This window comes from Ornithorhynchus anatinus, chromosome 2 (assembly GCF_004115215.2).
Source record: "Ornithorhynchus anatinus isolate Pmale09 chromosome 2, mOrnAna1.pri.v4, whole genome shotgun sequence".
Lineage (NCBI taxonomy): Eukaryota > Metazoa > Chordata > Mammalia > Monotremata > Ornithorhynchidae > Ornithorhynchus > Ornithorhynchus anatinus.
In genome coordinates, this window is record NC_041729.1 from 51191000 (window position 1) to 51210218 (window position 19219).

The window sequence follows — 19219 nt, forward strand, 5'->3', positions numbered from 1 at the left end:
GACTTGGTTATTATTGGATGAGAGTAGTGATGGTTTTATGTCTTTTGGGTGTATTTACCTTTCTTATGTAAAAGGTAGGGATGTTATAAAAATAATAAATAATAATGATTGTGGTATGAAGCTCTTACTATGTGCCAAGCATTGTACTAAGTGCTGGGATAGATTCTAGATAATCAGGACCCACACGGGGCTCACGGGATGAGAGACCAGGTACTGAATCCCGATTTTGCAGATGAGGGAACTGAGGCACAGAGTAGTTAAGGGAATTGCCCAAGGTCATCCAGAAGGAATGTGGAGGTGTCAGGATTAGAACCCAGGTCTTTTGACTCTTAGGCCCATGCTCTTTCCACTAGGCCATGCTGCTTCCCTGATTTTCTTCTACTATTTCTCTGTACTCTACTCTGAAAGACTGGCTGAGATGAAGCAGCGATGTAGCTCTGTGAGTTAATTGCTTCCTTTCAAATTCCTTTTGCTGGGGTATAGTTTGTGCAATGAAAATATGGGGGGGGGGGGAGCAATTAAGCCCCAAATTTACCTCTCTTTTCTTTGGAAAAGAAAATGAATTGCTGGGTAGGGGTGTCAGGAACCATTTTAACCCTGTTGCAACTGAGCTGATCTCCAGTAAGTCCCACCAAACGTCAGGGTTACCCATTTATGGACTTGCCTTCTCGTGTAGCTAGATAGGGTTATAAGTACAACCTTCTATAATAGGTTTCAGAAAGATTTGCATATGCTGTATGCTACAGCAGAGGATAAAAATATGTCTCACACAGCATTAAAGGAATCATTCCACAGCCTACACAGATGTCAAAATAATAACAGAATGATATTAGGCAAGGGAATATTTTTTTATGACTCTCCCATCCCGAGTTACATAATGTATTTGTGTTGAACTAAGAAAACTAAAGGTCGGTAGGATGGAAAGCCTAAAAGAGACTGAAAAGATGCCAAAATCCTTTTTTGGGTCCAGTAAGTGGAGGAACCACATAAAATGCAGGGAGATTGATTGCTTTGATCACTGGGAGCTCAGGTATTCCTCTCAGCCAGATGCCAGTTAGAAGGTTGGGAATGGTCAGGGGCCAACCACCGTTTTCTCGTCATTTACAATGACAGGCAAGATGGTCTGGAGAAAAGCCAATGAAAAAGAAAAAAAAATATTTTTGGAAAGTAGAAAGAGTGCTTATATTTTTCTGCTCCCGAGAATTCTCCAAACTCCTTTCTAGCACTCCTCAATGGGTCTAAAAATCATAAAAAACTCGGTATTGGGTCAGGCTGATGTCCATCCATTCATCACCCCGGGATTCTGCTTCTGACAGTGGCACTGAAGGATGCTGAAGGCACAGTGAGGTGATTGTCCTCCTCGACATCTAATCACATCTCCCTATCTGTAATTTCTTCTAGTGTCTGTCTCCCTTCTTAGATCGGAGCGCTTAGTACAATATTCTGCACACAGTAAGCGCTCAATATATACGATTGAATAAATAAGCTGTTTGGAGACAGGGTCCATGTCTACTATTTTGTACTCCGTTTTAGATATATACTACTGACTGACTGAGGCCCTCTGATGTTTCCTCTAATATCCCGTCATACTTTTGTCTAAACTCTCCTTGAATCTCTTGGTGTGTGCTGCTGATACGACTCTGAGGAAATGAGTTCCCTTTACACGCCGCTTGCTCTGAGAAGCACATGCAGCCAAGTGCTGATTCCGAGGGATTCATGAACTGCTCTTCTACCCGCCTCCTCTCCAAACCCTTTGCAATCATCATCATCATAATGGTGGTAACTGTTCAGCGCTTACATTGTGCTAAGCAATGTACTAAGGGCTGGGGTAGGTAGAAGATCATCAGGTCTTAGTCATCAGCGCTTAGTACGGTACCAGGCCGGCTCTGCCACTTGTCAGCTGTGTGACTGTGGGCAAGTCACTTCACTTCTCTGTGCCTCAGTTACCTCATCTGTAAAATGGGAATTGATTGTGAGCCTCACGTGGGACAATCTGATGACCTTGTATCTACCCCAGCGCTTAGAACAGTGCTCTGCACATAGTAAGCGCTTAACAAATACCAACATTACCAGGCACATAGTGAGCACTTAACAAATACCATAATAATAATTATTTATTGTTACGTCCTTCGTGGGGCTCACAGTCTAAACAGCAGTCAATCATATTTATTGAGAAGCAGCGTGGCTCAGTGGAAAGAGCCGGGGCTTGGGAGTCAGAGGTCATGGGTTCGAATGCCGGCTCTGCCACTTGACAGCTGTGTGACTGTGGGCAATCACTTAACTTCTCTGTGCCTCAGTTACCTCATCTGTAAAATGGGGATTAACTGTGAGCCTCACGCGGGACCACGTGATCACCCTGTATCTACCCCAGCGCTTAGACCAGTGCTCTGCACATAGAAAACACTTTACAAATACCAGCATTATTATTATTACTGAGCACTTATTGTTTGCAGAGCACTGAATAAAGCACTTGGTGGAGTACAATATAACAATATAATAGACACATTTCCTGCCCACAACGAGTTTACAGTCTGAAAGGAGAACAAGTGACGAATCCCCATTTTACAGATGAGGAAAATGAGGCACAGGAGAACGTAAGTCATTTGCCCAAGGTCGCATGTCAGACAAGAGGTGGAGGTGGGAATAGAATCCAGGTCTCTGTCTCCCAAGCTCATCCTCTTTCCCCTAGGCCACGCTTCTTCACTTAGTGACTGTTGGCTTCGTGACTGCTGGAGATCTAATACTTGAGAAGCAGCATGCCCTAGTGGCTAGAGGATGGGCCTGAGAGTCAGAAGGACCTAGGTTCTAATCCCGGCTCTGCCACTTGTCTGTTGTGTGACCTTGGGCAAGTCACTTCACTTCACCGTGCTTCAGGGCCCTCGTCTGTAGAAAGGCATCAAGACGGTGAGCCCTCAGTGAGAGCGGGAATGTGCCCCACCCGATTACTTTGTATCTCCTCCAGGGCTTAGAACGGTACCTGGCACATAGTAAGTGCTCAACAAATACCCTTAAAAAAATATACTTGCCGTCTGCTTTCATGGGGAAGCTGCTCCACCCCTGTGATCATTTTGGTTGCTTTTTCTCTCTTTGCCTTTCCTCCCTCAGGGCTGTCCTTTCTAAGATGTAGTCGACGACTTCAGTTGGGAGGTAACTCTGTTGACGGTGCCTCGGTCATGAAGGCTTTCATAGGTTGACTACTACTTCCCGGAGGGAGGGCGGTTTAGTGGACGGGGCTGGGAGTCAGGCGACCCAAGTTGTAGGGCCAGTTCTCGCCCCCGGCCTGCCGCGCAGGTCATTTAACCTCTCCATGCTTGTTTCCTCATCTAAAAAATGGGAATAAGATACCCACTCTCCCTACCTCTTAGACCGTGAGCACTATGTGGGATGGGGACTGTATCCAATCCAGTCATCTTATGTCTTCTCCAGGGCTAAGCGTGTAGTAAGAGCTTAATAAATATAATTATTATATCTTCTGTGAGGGAAAAGCTGTAATATTAGATCTGCTTTCTCCATCCTGTTGATGCCCTGATTTCTGTGGGCCTTTTTGGCCGCTGCTTCAATAGTCTACATCATCAACTCCAAGTTTGCTGTCCTGCGTCATGAGTGTCTTGTTAGAAATAGCTTAACTGTTGATGTTGTTAATGGTGTTTGTTAAGCGCTTACTATGTTCTAAGGTAGATAGGATAGCTACGAGATAATCAGGTTGGACCCAGTCCATGCCCTTCGTGGGGCTCACGGTATTAATCCCTATTTGACCGATGAGGGAACTGAGGCCAAGTTCCTTCTGGCTCCCAGGCCCATGTTCTTTCCACTAGGCCATGCTGCTTCCCATCTTTAGAGGGGCAGGAAGTGTTCCATGCTAAATCCTTCACCAGTTCATGCTGAAATCAGGACTACTGAACAGCATGGTCTAGTAGAGCATGGGGCTGGAAGTCAGAAGGTACTGGATTCTAATTCTGGCTCCACCACTTGTCTGCTGTGTGACCTTAGCCAAGCCACTTAACTTCTCTATGCCTCAGTTACCTCACTTGTACAATGGGGATTAAGAGTGTGAGCCCCACGTGGGACAACCTGGTTACCTTGTATCTACCCCAGCTCTTAGAACAGTGCTTGGTACATAGTAAGCACTTAACCAATACGATAATTATTATTATTGTAAGTCACTTCACTTCTCTGGGCCTCAGCTGCCTCATCTGTGAAATGGCGATTAAGACTGTGAGTCCCATGTGGGGCAGAGACTGTGTCCTGACTAGATTGTATCTACCCCAGTGCTTAAGGCAGTGCCCGGCACAGAGTAAGCATTTAACAAATGCCATAAAAAAAAAGCTTCCACCCTTCTCAAAAGGAAAATTATTTGCCAAATTCAGTTGAAGTTGGTCAAAGAGGAATAGGCAGTGAGTTGGCCTTGGATTTGCTATTCAATTTCCTGGGTCTTGGATGATTGATTTTTCTCTTAACTTTCCTAACCTAATTTGAAGAGGTTGTAGCTATGGAGGAGGTTAGAAATGTTCTGCACTCTCTACACTTGTGCTCCTCCTTAGGCCAAGAGAAGAAAAATATTTTTTTCTAGGTGCGAGTTGTATGTATTCCCAAAAGAAGATGTCCCCATATGCCAACAGGGCTCATTACTTGCTTCACAAAAAATCAGTATCTGTCAGGTATCCAGGCTGAAGTCTAAGAGAAGATTTTGGTCATATTGACACACTGGCATGCCCAGAGTGAATGCACGGTGATGATGCATTCGATTTATGTGCCACCTATTTCTCATTGCTTAAAATGCTCAAATTCCTGGGGAGAGAGGGGTGGGGGGAGGAGATTCAAGTTTACTGCACGGAAGCAGCGTGGCTGGGGAAGCAGCGTGGCTCAGTGGAAAGAGCCTGGGCTTCGGAGTCAGAGGTCATGAGTTCGACTCCCGGATCTGCCACTTGACAGCTGTGTGACTGTGGGCAAGTCACTTCACTTCTCTGTGCCTCAGTTACCTCATCTGTAAAATGGGGATTAACTGTGAGCCTCACGTGGGACTACCTGATTATCCTGTATCTCCCCCAGCGCTTAGAACAGTGCTCTGCACATAGTAAGCACTTAACAAATACCGACATTATTATTATTAAGGAGGCAAGGGTAAACCACTTCCGTATTTTGACCAAGAAAACTCTATGGATACACCACCTAACTACGGCAGTTGGAGGTGGGGTGTTCTGAGAGAGATGTGTCCATGGCGTCCATGGGTTGGAAATGACTGAACAGCGTGAGCCCGTTGTTGGACAGGGATTGTCTCTATTGCCAAATTGTACATTCCAAGTGCTTAGTGCAGTGCTCTGCACATAGTAAGCGCTCAAATACGAATGAATAAGACAAGAGGTGTGGGGGAAGGGCAAGAATTGCCATCTCAGTTTTACAGATTGGAAGATGGAAGCATAGAGAAATAGGTGATTTGTTCACAGGGTCATAGTGGTGGTATCTGTAAGGGAGAGAAATACTTTGGAAAAGATATTTTGACTGGAACTCTCCATTTTGAGATCTGAATTTGTGGGGAGAAAACTATGTAAACAAAGGATCCTTTGTAGAATTCCCCAATCCCTTTGTCTTGCTGGAAATGAAGATGTCAGCCTGACTGGTGAGTGGAATTGCGGGATCCCAGCTCCTGGGTCCCTGAGCCCGGAATACCCTCCTCTGCCCAAACGGATAGCGCTCGGGGGTGGAAGAGACTCCGACAGACGAGAAGCCATTCCCGACCAATCAGAGGCCATCTTCAACCGATCGGGAACAGTCTCCAATTGGTTAGAGGTGGTCTCTGACTGGCCAAGGGTACCGTGCAACCTTCGGAAACGGAAGGGGAGCTCGACTGTGTGATGTCGCTAGACGTCCGATCCGTGTTTGTGCCCCGAGGAGGCAGGTTGGCAGCGGAATGAGCTATCAATCGAGGGAGCTTCTAGGCCAAACAAGAGGCACTGGATGAGGAGGCCACATCATGGATACACAGACTCCAACAGGCACCTTTCAGGGGCTCCCTGTCAATCGCGACATAAAGAATTAGTTGCAGATCTCCTCTGTGCTGGATTGAAAAATGAAACTGTGGGAATATCAGGAAATACGGTTTCAAAAATCGAAACACTTGCTCCCCTCCTTTCTTCCTTCCTGACTGCCATTTTCAACCATTTCCTCTCCAATGGCTTCTTCCCCACTGCTTTCAAACATGCTCATAGGTGCCCTATCCTAAAAAAAACCCCAAAAAAACCTCTCTCTCGACCCTGCGGCTCCCTCCAGTTATCACCCCCTCTCTGTCCTAACGTTCCTTTCCAAACTCCTTAAGTGAGTTGTCTACACCCACTGTCTGAAGTTTCTCTCCTCCAATTCTCTCCTTGTCCGCCTCCAATCTGGCTTCCATCTCTTTCACTCCATGGAAACCTCCCTCTCAAAGGTCACAAATGATCTCCTTCTTGCTAAATCCAACGGTCTTTCCTCCCTCCTAGTCCTCCTCAACCTCTCAGCCACGTTTAACACTGTCGACCACCAACTCCTTTTGGAAACGTTATCCAACCTCAGCTTTATTGACACTGTCCTCTCACAGTATCTTTCACGGACTCCTCCTATACCTCTCACCCCTAAATTATGGGTTTCCCTCAAGGGTCAGTTCTGGGTGCCCCTCTAATTTTCCATCTACACCCACTCCCTTGGAGAAATCATTCGTTCCCATGGCTTCAACTGCCACCTCTATGTGGATGATTCCCAAATCTACACCTTCAGCCCTGATCTCTCTCCCTCTCTGCAGTCTCTTATTTCCTCCTGCCTTCAAGACATCTCTACTGGCATGTCTTGCCATCACCTCAAACTTAACATGTACAAAACAGAACTCCGTATCTTCTTACCCAAACCCTGCCCTCCCCATGACTTTCCCATCACTTTAGACAGCCCCATCATCCTTTCTGTCTCACAAGCCCATAAACTTGATGTTATCCTGGACTCATCTTTCTCATTCACCCCACATATTCAATCTATCACTGAATTCTGTCGGTTCAGGCTTCACAACATTGCTAAAATCCATCCTTGCCTCTCCATCCAAACTGCGACCATGTTAAACCAAGCACTTATCCTTTCCCACCTTGATTACTATGTCAGCCTCCTTGTTGACGTCCCAACCTTCTGACTCTCCCCACTCCATTCCATACATCACTCTGCTGCCTGAATCATTTTTCTACAAAAATGTTCAGTTTATGTTTCTCCAGTCCTCAACAACTTTCAGTGATTGTCCATCCACCTCCACATCAAACAGAAACTCCTTACCATCACTCAAATCCCTTGCCCCCTCCTTCCTCATCCTGATGCTCTCCTACTACACCTCAGCCCTCGCACTTTGCTCTTGTAATGCCAACCTATTGATTGTACCTTGATCTTGTCTATCTCACCGCTGACCTCTTGCCTGCATTCTGCCCCTGGCCTGGAATGCCCTCCTATTTCATATCTGACAGACAGTTATTCTCCCCGCTTTAAAGCCTTATTGAAGTCACAACTCCTCCAAGAGGCCTTCCTTGACTAAGCCCTCATTCCCTCTTTTCCTGCTCTGTCCTATATCATCCTGGCTTGGTCCCTATATTCACCAACCCCTCCTCCCACCCCCACAGGACTTATGTATATTTTTGTAATTTATTTATTCTGTCTGCTCATCTAGACTGTAAGCTCTTGTTGGGCGGGGAATGTGTCTGTTATACTGTTGGATTATAATCTCCCAAGTGCTCTGTACAGGGCCCTAAACGCAATAAGCACTCAATAAATTGGCTGGATTGATTGATCATGAACAAACATTTCCACTGAGCCAGGTGTAGATCTGGGTTTAGAACCCACGTTTCCTTACTCTTTGGACCCCGTGTCACCAAAATGTTTTCAATCTCCCAGACTGAAAGTGAGAGATTTGCTTTGTGCACTGGCTTCTAACCTGGGGACGTCAAGGGGAAAAACTAAAGGGACCTGATGTTCTAACGTCCACGGATGTAGGGTCTCCAGAGGACAGAACCATTAGCCAAAGAATTAGCAGAAGGGAGGAAGAGGAGCAGATAGGGAGGAAAAGGGAGAAAAAGAAAGGAGATGTCCTAGCAGGGGAAGCAGGCAGACGGACAGGGCAACGGAAACAGGAAACCACACTGGAAACTTTATGGAAACAGTGGCTGTGAGTCCTGTATCCTACCTGCTGCTGTGACATACCTCTTCCTGCCACCTCTGCTTGGCCCTGGGTGCCTGCCAACTCCCAGGAGTTCTCCCCACTGCTCTTGCCATCAGGACCAAATGGGGGATGTCTTCTGGTCCCAGTCTTCCCCTGGGGAGCTGAACCAAGCGACACAGTGGTCGACAGACCTTCTGAGGGTGTTGCGTCTGTCCTTGTTAAGCATGACACAATGCTGTTTTGTTTCTCCTAAATATCAAACACCTAGGACACGTCCTGAGTTTCAAGAGAGATGTTTAACCTCTTCAAAAGCCAGTGTTTGAACGAAAGAAACAACTAGCCCTTTGAAGCTGCCAGTGACAGCTGCTGTTTTTAGATAGTGGCTATTTGAGAAGTTATGTTTCCGCTGAATAGAACAAAGAAGAGATGGGGTCGATTGCACCCGGTTCATTGGATTTAGGGCCTGAATGTTCTAACCTGTCTGGCTTGAAGGTGGCTGTGCCCAAGATTCCCAGGATATTGTAGAATTACCCTGAGGGAGGGCTTTCTAAAATCCAATATTATTTAAATCCTACAATTAAATCTTCACTGCATGTTATTTCGATCAATCCCAATTCTGTTGATGCCAGTCACATTATAAGATGGTTCCAGCTTGTGATTTGAGCTGAGCTTACAACCCCCACCCTTTCTATATCCATCCTCTGGTTTCCAAGAAGACTACTTATGCTGAGGTTTTCATCCGTGCGATCGGATGTGATTGCCAAGATCAGTGTTTGAGTGGCACTCCCTTCAGCATCGTGTATACATAAAGTCTGCCTTTTGCAGCACTGCTGTGTTTCCTAATTGAAGTCTGTGGCACTGTTTGCATTTTTCCTTTGATGCTATGATTTTCCTAAACCTTTTACCCAAAGACCAACCTACAGTCTCTTGGTTGCATCCTCAAATGTGGCTGCATAGAATGGGCTGAACAAGAAGCAGTGGATAGAGGACGGGCCAGGGAGTCATAAGGACCTGGGTCCTAATCCTGGCTCTGCTACTTGTCTGCCGTGTGATCTTGAGCATGACAAGTAACTTCTCCTTGCCTCAGTTACCTCATCTGTATAATGGGAATGAAGATTGTGAACCCCATGTGAGACATGGACTGTCCAACATGATTATCTTGAATCTACCCCTGACACACTGTAAGTTCTTAACAGATACTGTAAAAAAAATCCAATCTGGTACCAATCAATCAAAGGTACGTACTGAGCACTAACTGTGTGGAGAGCACTGTACTAAGCACTTGGAAGAGAACACTTCAGCAGAGTTGTAAAACCCTGCTTTATTTCACTGATGAAGAGGAATGGATCTGGCAAGGCTGCGCCAATTCTGAAGCAGTGTGCTTGAGCTTCTGGTTGTAAACTGCGGTAAGATATCAAAAGGATCCAGGGCTGTTGTTATAATGAGGTGAGCGTAACCTGGGGTATTCTTGCACTAATCAGTCATTTGTATTTACCGAGGGCTTATTCAATCATTCGCATTTATTGAGAGCTTGGGAGAGGACAGTATTACAGAGTTGGAAGAAATGTTTACTGCCCACAGTGAACTTATTTGCTTAGTGGCCCCCTGGGGACATGAAGGAAGGAGGTACAGCTGCCCCACAGGTCTCATTTAGAAAGTTAAATCTTCACCCTAAATTAGAGGATGATTTAATGATAGCACCCTGTAAAAAAATGAATGGTTATGACACCTGGTGTTTTTTTTAACAGTATTTGTTAAGCACTTACTATGTGCCAAGCACAACGCTTAAGTGGTGGAGTAGAAACAAGCTGATCATGTTGGACACAGTTCCTATCCCACATAGGGCTCACGGTCTTACTCCACATTTTACAGATGAGGTGACTGAGGTCCAGAGAAGTTGTGACTTACCCAAGATCATATACCAGACAAGTAGCAGAACCAGAATTAGAACCCAGGTCCTCTGACTCCTAGGTCCATGCTCTATCCAATAGGCCACACTGCTTCTCTTCCTTGAAGGCAGGAATCATGTCTACTAAATCTAATTATATGGTATTCTTCCAAATGCTTAGTATAGTGATCTGCCCAAAGCAGGTGCTCAGAAAATACCACTGATTGGCTGAGAGTGGAGATTAGGTGATTTACAGTGGCTAGCCGAGGTTTGAGTATCTGAAAAAAATACCCTTGTGGGGTTTGTTTTTTTGGCTGAGCAGAAGATGCAGAAATATCCAATTATTTAACAGGACTTCACACCCACTTGCAGGCGTTGTCTTGGATAGTTGCCTTACTGTGTGTAGTTTCTCATCGGCAGTTTCCTCTCCAGCCAGAGAAGGAAGAAGAATGTCAGAAAAAGGACCACTAATGATATTAACAAAAGAGAGAAAAACGAATGTGTGAAAACCACACTTTAACTCAAAATAAAACTACACATTTGCAGCTTTTGGAAAATTCCCTGTGGATTTTTAGATATGCTTTCTGCTTATATTACTGTTATCTGTCTGCCATAAGAGGTTTTTTTTTTTTTGGTATTTAGAAAGGGTCTTTGAGATTTGCTTTCATCACAGTAGTCTTTGTCCCTATCTAGAATGTAAACTTACTGTGGGCAGGGAACACATCTACCAATTCTGTTATATTTTACTTTCCCAAGTACTCTGCACCCAGTAAGTGATCAATAAGTACAACTGATAATAATAATAATGTTGGTATTTGTTAAGCGCTTACTATGTGCAGAGCACTGTTCTAAGCACTGGAGTAGATTGAGGCTAATCAAGTAGTCCCATGTGAGGCTCACAGTCTTAATCCCCATTTTACAGATGAGGGAACTGAGGCCCAGAGAAGTGAAGTGACTTGCCCACAGTCACACAGCTGCCAAGTGGCAGAGCCGGGATTCGAACCCACGCCGTCTGACTCCCAAGCCCGGGCTCTTTCCACTGAGCCACGCCGATTGATAATAGAGTCCAGAGTGATCCAGGTGGCCACACAGATTCTAAGTTACTGAAAAGAGAAGGCAGAGTCCGGAATGGTTGAAAGGATCTTCTTATTCCTGAAGCCTACAGCCTATGATGAGTTCTGATTGGTTCCAGTGGATATGACTTAGGGGTAGGAATACTTTGAGTTTTGAAGTATCCTTCAGAGTTTCCTAGTGGAAATAGCATGGGCCTGGGAATCAGAGGTCCTTTGTTCTAATTCCGGCTCTGCCACTTGTTTGCTGGGTCACCTCGGGCATATCACTTCACTTCTCTGTGCCTCAGTTTCCTCATCTGCAAAATGAGGGTTCAGTACTGTTCTCCCTCTTACTAAGACTGTGAGCCCCATGTGGACAGGGACTGTGTCCAACCTACTTATCTTGTATCTACCCCAGCACTTAGTGTACTGCTTACTATCATTATTGTCATCATCATTATTATTATTATCATCACCCAATGCCCAGGAACTTGCAGGGTTTGTTTTTTTTAGTTACTTTAAGATTACTGTGTTAACCAACCAATCTCTGCTGCCCATATTCTGGGAGTTTCTGACCAGTCAATATCCATCCTGCTATTCCCCCTGAGGAGTGACTCTAGAATAATAATAGTAATACTAATAAACTCTTACTATGTGCCAGGCGTTATATTAAGCACTGGGGTGGACACAAGCAAATCACATTGGACACAGTCCCCGTCCCAGATGGGGCTCACTGTCTCAATTCCCATTTTACAGATGAGTAACTGAGGCACAGAAAAGTGAAATGACTTGCCAAAGGTCGCACAGCAGATGAGTGGCAGGGACAGGATTAGAACCCATGACCTTCTGACTCCCAGGCCCGTGCTGCATCCACTACGCCATGGGGAGAGTGCCAGAGGGTGAGCGGAGAGACTGAACTAGGCAAGGATGAAGAAGACCTGCTGAGTTAGGGACAACATATCCAGCTGTGGAAAGCTAGAGGGAGGTTGCTGATCTCTAAAGTTGATTTCTCTGGAGAAGCAACATGGCTTAGTAGAAGGTGCACAGGCCTGGTGGGAGTTAGGGGACCTGGGTTCTATTTGCGGCTCCACCGCTTGCCTCCTCTGTGACCTTAGGCAAGGCACTTGAATTTCTCTGTCTCTGTTTCCTCTTCGGTAAAATAGGGATTAAATAACTGTTCTTCTTCCCACTTAGACTTTGAGCTCCGTGAGGGACAGGAACTACATCCGATCTGCTAGTATTGTTTATACCCCATGTTTAAAACAGTGCTTGGCACATAGTAAGCACTCTGTTATACTGTACTCTCCCAAGCGCTTAGTACGGTTCCCCACAACCAGTAAGCTCTCCATAAATACGATTGACTGACTGACTTTGACAGGTCTCCCATCCCTTGCTCCACCCTAAAGGTAGCTTGGCTCTGTCCCTGGAGATGGGCAGGAGGGAAGGGGTGTAGACCCTTCCCATGATAACCCATGGGCCCGAGAGTCACGAGGATCTGGGTTCTAATCTCGCCTCTGCCACTTGTCGGCTGTGTGACCATGGGCAAGTTTTGCCTCAGTTTCTCATCGGTAAAATGGGGATTAAGACTGTGAGCCCCATGAGGGACAGGGACCGTGTCCAACCTGATTAGCTTGCATCTAGCCCAGCGCTTAGTACAGTGCCTGATACATAGTAAGCACTTAACAAACACCACAATGCTAACACTACTACTAGAAAGCCAAGTTCCCAGTCCCCAACCTCGTTCCTCTAATAAGGCTTCCTCACCTCCTCAGGGACAGTGGGTTCCCACAGCTGACGCAGTTCAGTCAACTGTGTTCTTTGCACCCAGTAAGCACTCAATAAATACCACTGAATGAATGAAAATGCTTAGAGACTAATAGCCATAATTGAATGTAGCCTCACCGTAAGAGACTTCGGCATGGAGTCCAACGATTTATAGCCTACTTCAGGGAAAGCACCCTTCTACCTTCAGTTGCAACTCATTTTGATAAATGTCAGGTGTCTTGAAAGCAGGGAATTTCAAAGTAAATAAGATGCTACATAAAGACACCTGAGAACTGGGGCGGGTTTGAAATTGTTTGTAATTTCCGTGGAATGGTCCCAGTCTTAGCTCACACCCAGTCCACGTGCGTCAAAATGGTAGTCCAGGTGTAGTGCAGGGACCCTTTGCACACTTAAGAGTGCGGAAGAGGGGTTAGGACAACTGCAATTTTGAAGCTGGCTGCTGGTGAACTGTATGGGTGGACCGTGACCAGGATCTGCCGCTCCACTTTTTAAAGGATTTGTGGGAGTTTGTATACGCAAAATACGCACATCCACATCCACAATCTGGATTACCCTGGAAAATGTTGACATCTTTCTCCCTAAAGTAATTGTGGAGATTAGAGGAAAAACAGCGTGGTTTAGCGGAAAGAAGCCCGGGCCCCGGAGTCAGAGGACCTAGTTTCTAATCCCGGCACTGCTATGTGTCTGCTGTATGACCTTGGATAGTTAATATAACCTCTCTACGTCTGTTACCGTAGCTGTAAAATGGGGGTTAAATCCTACTCCCCGCTACTTAGACTTTGAGCTTCATGTGGGACAGGGACTGTGTCCAGCCTGATTAACTTGTACCTACCCCAATACTTAGAACAGTGCTTGGCACATGGTAAGCACTTCAGTACTTTAATTATTATTATTATTATTAGGTGGTTTTAAGGCACTGCCCAGTGATATAAGACAGGTTTTTCAAGGTTTTCTCCAACACTTTGCTTTTAAGATTATCTTTCCTAGAGCTTCTCCTGGAGGATGGGAACTTTCCATTCAGGTATTGCTATTCACCCTATACCTGCACTTTTGGGGTGCAAACTAGAAGAGGCTGGCTCTGGGACATCCATTTGGAGAGGGTGGGAGGAAAGGTTAGCAGCCTTGGAAATCTCTAGGATAAGTAATTTCTCTTCTGCCATCTTCATCATCATCATCATCAATGGTGTGTATTGGGCTCTTACTCTTTGCTGAGCTCTGTACTAAGCGCTTAGTACTTGTCAGTCGGTGGGAGGGTGGGATAGTTAAGAAGTGGAGCAAGCCCCATCTGGCAGCTGAGTTTTTGGATTGCAGCATATTTCTCATTCCTAAACAAAACTGATTAGAAAAAGTGGAAAAAGGGGGGAGGGAGTTTTACTAACTGCACTTTTTTTCCTCCCCTCTCTGGCTTTCCTTTCACCCAGTACAGTTGCGGTGAGCTGGTTACCTAGGAAACAGCAGCAAGGCAGCAGGCTGCGATCACTTGACTGTAGGATTTATTGTCAGCTGCTCCGCCGAGTCCCCCCCGAGTGACCAGTGGGTCCACAGGATGTCCCAGATCAGCCACAGCTCCCTCAGTAGACAGGCTCCCTGAAGACTAAGGAGAGGAACTCTTTTAAAATCAGGCCGGTGCCTCTACTAGCTTGGACCCATTCCTCTGCGGTAACTTAGCTCAGTGGGAGAAGGAGTTCCCACTGCTGTGAAAGGGGAGTCATAGAGTTAATCTGGATTAATCACTTGGCAAGAGAAGATGTCTCTTGAGCATTGAGAAATTTGGACTTTGTGGCCAGAGGATGCTGAAGAATCTCCTGGGGAGAGTGAAGATGGATAGATGGCATCTCTCTCGGATGACAACACTCATTTCCCGCCCCCTTCCCTTAGAGGCACTCCCATGATTTCCTTCCACTCCTATGATTCTCCATTCCGGATCTGAGGAGTAAGTAGGAGAAATTGGCCTGGCCACAGGACCGTAGCAGGTAATCTGGCAGAAAAGTCGATGAGAACTGGGAGGCGTCAGGGTTTTCGGAGAACCGGGGGGCGGGGGGAGGGCTCTTTGTGTGAGGGAGCATTCTGAAAGTGGCTGAGGCCAAGCGAGTAACTTATCTTTTGAGAAATGATGGCCAGGCAAAAGGAGAGCTAGTCAACCCCATTTCTGATTGGTTTCCAAAAGTTTCAGGTAGACCTGGCTTGAGACATTTGACCCCACCCCCATTCTGTATGGGAGTGTTTCTCCAGGGGCACCCTTGATTCCCCCAACTTGATCTGGAGGTTTCCTGTTTCCCACCTAACAGCCATTCCCCCAATCCCTGGACCCCTTCCCCTAATAACAGAGTCCCCCGAGGCAATCCCCCTCATTCGCTTATCTTCTGAAGCCAGGGCTGCTCTGTGCTGGCCCTAGCTATGGAAACAACTCTAGTCTGTCCGCTTTATTTCCACTGGGTATTTCTCTGTATCATTTAGGGCATGAAGTGTAATAATAATAATAGATGAGAAAATTGAGGCCCAGAAAATTTAGTGGCTTTCCCAAAGTCACACAGCAGAAAAATGGCAGATCCAGGATTAGAATGCAGGTCCTCTGAACCCCCAGGCCCCTGCCCTTTCCACCATTCTGCTCACCTATAGTATCATCTTATCCTGGGTCACCAGATCCTGGAGAAGTGAATTCCGCTCTATTAGGAAATCTAAGGGAATGAAGAATAAAGGTAGGGAGAACCACAATGTTCTAGCAAAAGATAAGGCTACAGTAACCCGACCGTATTGACCATTCCATCTTCCCAGCATCAGACCTCTCCTGAGGTTTAAATCCCATGTCAGGGACAATTTGCCCAGACAGACCAATCTCCCCTGTCCAAAAAGCTTTAAGTCACATTTAATCCCTGCTTAAAAGCACACTCTAGAAGTCAACTGAACATCTATGACCAGCATGCTTGCCAGATAAGAGCTAATGAGGCACGCCCTCAGGAAATACAATGAGGGCAGGAAATGTCTACTATGATTATCTGTCATAATAGGTCCTTGAGAGTTTTACAAGTTGGCAGATGCAGTAGAATGCTAAACTTTGATGAGGCAAGATAAAGCAGCTCACAGGCAAAAGATGGCAACCTCCAAGAATCCTATTTAAATATCCAGTGGTCCCACGAATACCTTGGTTCTACCGAGGTTCCAAGAATTAATAATTATAATAATTATTATGTGCAGAACACTGTTCTAAATGCTGGGGAAGATACAGGGTATTCTGGTTGTCCCACTTGAGATAGCAATTAATTCACCCTAGAGAAAGTCTCTGGACTCCCCAGCAGGTCAGCTGATAACAACTAAACAATCAATCCATCAGTGGTATTCATTCAAGCGTATTCATTGAGCGCTTACTGCGTGCAGAGCACTGTACTGAGAGCTTGTGTCACATGAGCAAGAATTGTCTCTATCAACCCTACAGTATTGTTCTCTCCCAAGTACTTAGTACACAGAAAGCATTCAGTAAATACCACTGATCGATTGGTATTTTTGGAACACCTACTGTGTGCTAAGCACTATATTAAAGAAACATGTTCTCTCTTCTCAAGGAGTTTATTCATTCAATAGTATTTGTTGAGTGCTTACTATGTGCAGAGCACTGTACTAAGCGCTTGGAATGTACAAATCGGTAACAGATAGACACAGTCCCTGCCCTTTGACGGGCTTACGGTCTAATCGGGGGAGACAGACAAGAACAGTGGCAATAAATAGAATCAAAGGGATTTTTTTTACAATCTACAATCTAATGTTTACAATCTAATGTTGGACACAATATAGACTGTAAGCTTCTTATGGGCTGGGAGTATGTCTGTCAACTCTGTTGAACTGTATTCTCCCAAGCGCTTATTACAGTCCACTTTACAGTAAGCGTTCAATAAATACCACTCATTGATGAGAATGATTTAGAATTAGTGGCGGTAGAAGGAAGAACCAAGATTCAGCTGAAAGTAGTAGAAGTAACAGGATAAATTAGGTGAATAAAACGTTGAATATACAAATCACTGCTTATATTTGTAAATAAGTAAAAATATGCTTTCGTACATATGGAAGATACAGTCAAATCTCCCCTCTCGGGAGAAATCAATCATATTTATTGAGAACTCACTGTGTGCAGAGCACTGTAGTAAGTGCTTGGGAGAGTGCGATTCAATAGAGTTGGTAAACACGTTCCTGGAAGCCGGGATCGGGGGATGACTTTTTGTGCTGCCGTGCTTCGCTGCTAATGGTGCGTTTGCGTTTGGCTTCGCCATAGCCAGCAAAGAAATGGAGTGACAGGTTTTTAAACAAATATGTAAAGGCGGGTCTAAAAGGGGCTTCTTCCTCCCAACTCCTCCAGTTGTCCCTCAGAGGCCCCTGCCGTGAGTCAGAAGAATCCCCGAGATTAACAGCAGCTGATCTCCAGGAGGCTAGACTGCCTGACCCACATCTGCAAGGCAGAACCACCGATCGGATGGAGCAGCCCCAGAAACAGCTCTATTTCCTCAGAGGCGGCTTAGTTGGAATAATGAAGTGAACATGTAACATAATTACAATCTTGGAAATTGACATCATTCACTAGGTTCCCGCCTTTCAGGCTGTAGATCTGGAAACACAATATCCTGACAGATGCATCAACTGGTCCATGCTGGCTCCCCGGCACCATTGGCTTGTTCTGTCTGGAGCACCGATGCCTGATGAGCTCCATTTTTTTTTTTGCGGTACTTTTTAAGTGCTTACTATGTATGAGGCACTGTTCTAAGCTCTGGGGTGCAGACAAGGAAATCAGATTGGACACGGTCCTCGTCCCATTTGGCCCTAAATACGTAGGGTTCCCATCTGTGACCAAGAGGGATTTTTAAGCATAAGACTCTTTATTTATGGTCTCCAGTCTGCTGCCTGGAGTGTGATGTGCTACCCTGGCAGACGAGGAGGGGTGTGTGGCTACCCTCTTCAGAGCGGCAGAGAGTCAAGTGGGATGGCCTGGATTCCCCATGGGACAGATCTCTCGGCCACAAACCCGGTGAGAGAGAGAACCAGCCTCTTCTCCTCCTTCCTTTCTTCCTACTCCCCAACTAGTCCTCCAGGCCTGTTCTTTCTCCCCTCCCCTCCCTCCGGGTCTCAAATGTTTGCAGGTAACCATTTTGCATCCATCAAACATGGAGATATTTTCATTTCGACTCTTAGCCTTGTTGTTTCTGAGTGATAGTCCCTTAAGTGTATACTGGATGGTTCTCTAAGTTGCAGTCCTGAACAGGGACAGCTCGCTCATGTGGGCCCAGTGATCTCCCCTCGAGACCTTAAGCTCACTGTGGGCAGGGAATGTGCTTGTTTATTGTTGTACTCTTCCAAACACTTAGTACAGTGCCCTGCACAGAGGGAGCACTCCATAAATACGACTGACTGACTGACTGATCTTCCTGGCTGGCTGGCACATCTAGGACTTTGACTACAAGGTGAACCCGTGGGTGCCATTTCCACTCCTGGCTCTTCTAATTACTGAACCTTCATACTACCCGCCCTCTGAGGTGGTAATGGCATGAAACACCCTGGGCAAACTGCTGAATAAGGAATGGAATATGGTAATAAAGCAAAACAAATGGCTATACCTCAGCTCATGTGCTTTACTCATCCCAAGCTAACGTAAACACTGTGCCTCGTTTCTATCTCTGTCACCAGTTCCATGCTCCTCCAAGTATTTGTGCCTTGCGTAGCTTTCTGTGAGATTCAACGTGCTTTTCCAGATCGGGTGTGTGGGGGCGGGTGCAGAGAGCAGAAACATTTGGTCTTCTTGCCCCTTCTCCCATCCTCCCTGTTGTGAGGCCAAAAGGCACTAGGCCTCAGCAACCTTGTCACTAGAAGCTCTGTCCTGTTTTCTCATATCGGGGTGTTTGCTTGGCCTGCCGAGCGGAAGCACTTTGGCCCTTAATGCCATCTCCATCACCAGCCGTTCTACCTCTCCCTCCTCCCCCCGAATTTGGGGCATCTGCAAATCACTCAGGTTTCACCCTCTTATTCAGTATTAATAAATGCCTCCGAGCCAGATTGCGGTGGGAGGAGAGCTGAAGTGTTAACGAGAGCGAAAACGCAGGTCATTAAAAAACCAGTCTGCAGAGTTACACTGTGCAATTAACAAATTACACTCAATTTATTGAAAAAGCACTTTTATAAAAACAGAGCTTTCATGCCAATCAAAGCATCCCATAAACAATGCATTTCTCTGGAAGATCCATTTTCTCTTGTCAATGTTCGGGTAATATTACCTGTATTCTTGGGTGGATTTCGGTGATTTTAGGGAGGCATTAGATCAACTTCACTAAAGCTCTCGCAGATATTTTTTGTTTTAAT

The 19219-nt window shown here is 45.8% G+C and overlaps 1 protein-coding gene and 1 non-coding gene across 2 annotated transcripts in view; both read left to right on the forward strand.

The window, feature by feature from the left end:
- Positions 1–19219, forward strand: part of SHISA9 (shisa family member 9) — a 261288-nt gene that overhangs the window by 99961 nt on the left and 142108 nt on the right. The window lies entirely within an intron of this gene.
- Positions 5731–5809, forward strand: MIR1332 (microRNA mir-1332). Its single transcript, NR_034634.1, has one exon. It is a non-coding gene; the product is annotated as a microRNA mir-1332 (primary transcript).